This window comes from Macaca mulatta, chromosome 11 (assembly GCF_049350105.2).
Source record: "Macaca mulatta isolate MMU2019108-1 chromosome 11, T2T-MMU8v2.0, whole genome shotgun sequence".
NCBI classification, from domain to species: domain Eukaryota; kingdom Metazoa; phylum Chordata; class Mammalia; order Primates; family Cercopithecidae; genus Macaca; species Macaca mulatta.
Window position 1 is genome coordinate 127,815,187 of NC_133416.1, and position 4,030 is coordinate 127,819,216.

At 46.1% G+C, this 4,030-nt stretch overlaps 1 long non-coding RNA gene across 3 annotated transcripts in view; it reads right to left on the bottom strand.

The window, feature by feature from the left end:
• Nucleotides 1–561: 561 nt before the first annotated feature.
• Nucleotides 562–4,030, bottom strand: part of LOC144333152 (uncharacterized) — a 48,723-nt gene continuing 45,254 nt past the window's right edge. The window contains exons 2-3 of one of the 3 annotated variants that reach the window (XR_013401566.1): nt 2,694–3,644; nt 562–1,647 (exon numbers count right to left, since the gene is read on the bottom strand). This is a non-coding gene — a long non-coding RNA (uncharacterized LOC144333152). Of the gene's footprint in view, nt 1,648–2,693; nt 3,677–4,030 lie in introns of those variants that run through there. The other 2 variants (XR_013401567.1, XR_013401565.1) reach the window with 2 other exon arrangements.

The following is a 4,030-nucleotide window of genomic DNA, read 5'->3' on the forward strand; positions in this document are numbered from 1 at the left end:
TGCTGGGATTACAGGCTTGAGCCACCGCGCCCGGCCGATAACTCCCATTTTAAGAGTAGAATTAGGTCAGTAACATATGTGGAAGTTTACTTTTCTTCAGAATGTGTGGTTTTAAGAATCCTAGCAAAGTTGTGCTACTTTGGGACTGAAAGGGTTTCAGGGTAGAGGTGCAAAATTTTGACTTTTTTTTTTTTTTTTTTGAGACGGAGTTTCGCTCTTGTTGCCCAGGCTGGAGTGCAATGGCGCGATCTCGGCTCACTGCAACCTCTGCCTCCCAGGTTCAAGCGATTCTCCTGCCTCAGCCTCTCAAGGAGCTGGGATTACAGGCATGTGCCACCATGCCCAGCTAATTTTGTATTCTTAGTAGAGATGGGGTTTCACTATATTAGTCAAGCTAGTCTCGAACTCCTGACCTCAGATAATCTGCCCACCTCTGCCTCATGAAGTGCTGTGATTACAGGCGTGAGCCACCAAGCCCGGCAATTTTGACTATTGTGCCAGTTTTTTCCCTGCTGTCTGCAAAAAAGGATGAGGTAGTGTGGAATAAACAGGAGACTGCAATTGGGGTAATTTTATGTTTGTATTTATATAAACAGACCGAAAATGTTCCCACAATTCCATCTTTTTTCTTTCATTTTTTTTGAGACAAGGTCTCCTGCTGCCCAGGCTGCAGTGCAGTGGTGTGATCACAGCCCACTGCAGCTTCGACCTCCTGGGCTCAAGTGATCCTACCACCTCAGCCTCCAAAGTAACTAGGACCACAAATACATGCCACCACACCCAGCTAACTTTTGAATTTTTTGTAGAGCTGGAGTCTCCCTGTGTTGCCCAGGCTGGTCTTGAATTCTTGGGCTCAAGCGATCCTCCCAAGGTGTTGGGATTACAGGTATGAGCCACCACACCTGGTTTAATTCATATTTTTTCTATCCCTTTTCCCTCTTTAGTGACCTGGCTATATTTCTATTTGAAGCCCACAAGGAATTTTGCCTCCAAAGCTTTAGCTTGTCCAGTTAAGCCCTACTCCAAACAAATAATCTGTCTCTAGCTACAGACCCAAAAGCTGATTCAAGACTGATAGCTAGACATTGAGAGTTTTAGTTGAATTTGATCTGTCCCATATTTACTGTCAAGAAGTTGGCAGCTTTTTTGTTTTTTTATTCAGATGTGAGAAAACCACGTTGCTATGGAGATAAGACTGGGTTGATGGTTTATGAAGCTCCTTCCAGTGCCTGTTCCTTCCTGTTAATTTCAAAAGCCAATAGGCTCCAGCTGGCTGAAAAGAAAATGTAAGCTAAGTTTTTCTAAGCATTTATCAAATGCTCCTAGCTGCTGTTCTTTGAGAGAGTTGTATATAGCTAGCTCTATCTGGAAGCTTTTCAGTGACAGGGCAAGATCTTGTAAGTGAAGGCACGTAAATGATCCTTACTGTGCTGGGCCAGGAAGCAGTACATCTGAAGCCCTTTCACATACCTTTGAACTACGTTATCCACAAACTGTTAGCCAAGTCACAGATTGATTTCTGCAATTTATTTTTGAGACAGGTTCTCACTCTGTCACCAAAGCTAGAGTGCAGTGGCATGATCTCAACTCACTGCAACCTCCACCTCCCAGGCTCAGATGATCCTCTCACCTCAGCCTTCCAAATAGCTGGGAACACAGGTGTATACCATACACCTGGCTATTTTTTTAAATTTTTTGTAGAGATGGGGTTTTGCCATGTTGCTCAGGCTGGTCTCGAACTCCTGGATTCAAGCAATCTGCCCTCCTTGGCCTCCCAAAGTGCTGGGATTACAAGCATAGGCCACTCTGCTGGACTGATTTCTGCAATTTCTAAGCAAAGCCTCTTTAAAACCTTAAGATTCAGCCAGGCGCGGTGGCTCAAACCTGTAATCCCAGCACTTTGGGATGCCGAGACGGGCGGATCACGAGGTCAGGAGATCGAGACCATCCTGGTGAACACGGTGAAACCCCGTCTCTACTAAAAAGTACAAAAAAAGTAGCTGGGTGAGGTGGCAGGCGCCTGTAGTCCCAGCTACTCGGGAGCCTGAGGCAGGAGAATGGCCTGAACCCGGGAGGCGGAGCTTGCAGTGAGCTGAGATCCGGCCACTGCATTCCAGCCTGGGCTACAGAGCGAGACTCCATCTCAAAAAAAAAAAAAAAAAAAAAAAACCTTAAGATTCATCCACACTCAAAATATTTATGGCTGGGTGCAGTGCCTCATGTCTGTAGTCCCAGCACTTTGAGAGGCCAAAGTGGGAGCCCAGGAGTATGAGAGCAGCCTGGGCAACACAGGGAGACCCTGTATCTATTAAGAAAAAAAAATTATAGCAGCCAGGTATGGTGGCTCACACCTGTAATCCCAACACTTTCGGAGGTTGAGGTGGGCGGGTCACCTGATGTCAGGATATCGACACCAGCCTGGCCAACATGGTGAAACCTCGTTTCTACTAAAAATACAAAAATTAGCTGGGCATGGTGGTAGGTACCTGTAATCCCAACTACTTGGAAGGCTGATGCAGGAGAATCGCTTGAACATGGGAGGTGGAGGTTGCAGTGAGCTGAGATCACACCACTGCACTCCAGCCTAGGCGACTGAGGGAGACTCGGTCTCAAAAAAAAAAAAAAAAAATTAAAAATTAAAAAATTAACCAGACACTATGGTATATGCCTGTAGTCCCAGCTATTTAAGGGGCTGAGGTCAGAGGACTGCTTGAGCCCAGGAGTTTAGGCTGCAGTGGGCTATGATCAGGTCATTGCACTCCAGCTTGAGTGAGAGACCGAGACCCTGTCTCTTAAAACAATTTATGGCCTCATTTTAACATCAAACAGTGGACTGTATTCAGGAAAATGTTTAGAAACTGACAAAAAATGAAAAAGAAAGACAACAGTAGACTATCCCAAGGAGACAAGAAGTCTGCCCAGCTCCATCTCTGAGTACTGAAGGTTAGCTCACATCGTTTTCAAACTTTTGTTTGGCTATAAAACAATGTACTCTTACAAAAAAGCTCCCTATATAAGACATGAAAAAAAAAAAAAAAGACATGAAAGCAGGATTTTGCTGGTACATTTATTTTCCAACAAGGACTTAGTGAAAAAAATTTTTTTTTTTTCTTTGAGACAGTCTCCCTCTACCACCCAGGATGGAGTGCAGTGGCACGATCTCGTCTTACTGCAATCTCCGCCTCCTGGGTTCAAGTGATTTGCCCGCCTCAGCCTCCCAAGTAGCTGGGATTACAGGCGTGCACCATCATGCCCAGCTAATTTTTTGTATTTTTAGTAGAGACAGGATGTCACTATACAGGCCAAGCTGGTTTCAAACTCCTGACTTTGTGATCCACCCACCTCGGCCTATGAAAGTGCTGGGATTATAGGCGTGAGCCACTGCACCCAACCCACACGGTAGCTTTTTATGGAAGAGGACTGAAAGAATGATGAAAAATATATTTTCTGGCCGGGCACGGCCAACATGGTGAAACCCCATCTCTACTAAAAATACAAAAAAATGTAGCTGGGTGTGGTGGCACGCACCTGTAATCCCAGCTACTTGGGAGGCTGAGGCAGGAGAATTGCTTGAACTCACAAGGCAGAGGTTGCAGTGAGCAGAGACTGCGCCACTGCACTCCAGCCTGGGTGACAGAGGAAGACTCCGTCTCGAAAAAAAAAAAAAAAAAAAGCCGGGCGCGGTGGCTCAAGCCTGTAATCCCAGCACTTTGGGAGGCCGAGACGGGCGGATCACGAGGTCAGGAGATCGAGACCATCCTGGCTAACACGGTGAAACCCCATCTCTACTAAAAATACAAAAACTTAGCCGGGCGAGGTGGCAGGCGCCTGTAGTCCCAGCTACTCGGGAGGCTGAGGCAGGAGAATGGCGTAAACCCGGGAGGCGGAGCTTGCAGTGAGCTGAGATCTGGCCACTGCACTCCAGCCTGGGTGACAGAGCGAGACTCCGTCTCAAAAAAAAAAAAAAAAAAAAAGAAAAAGAAAAATATATTTTCCTTACCCCCTTCAAGAAAAAATGACAAGTACCATC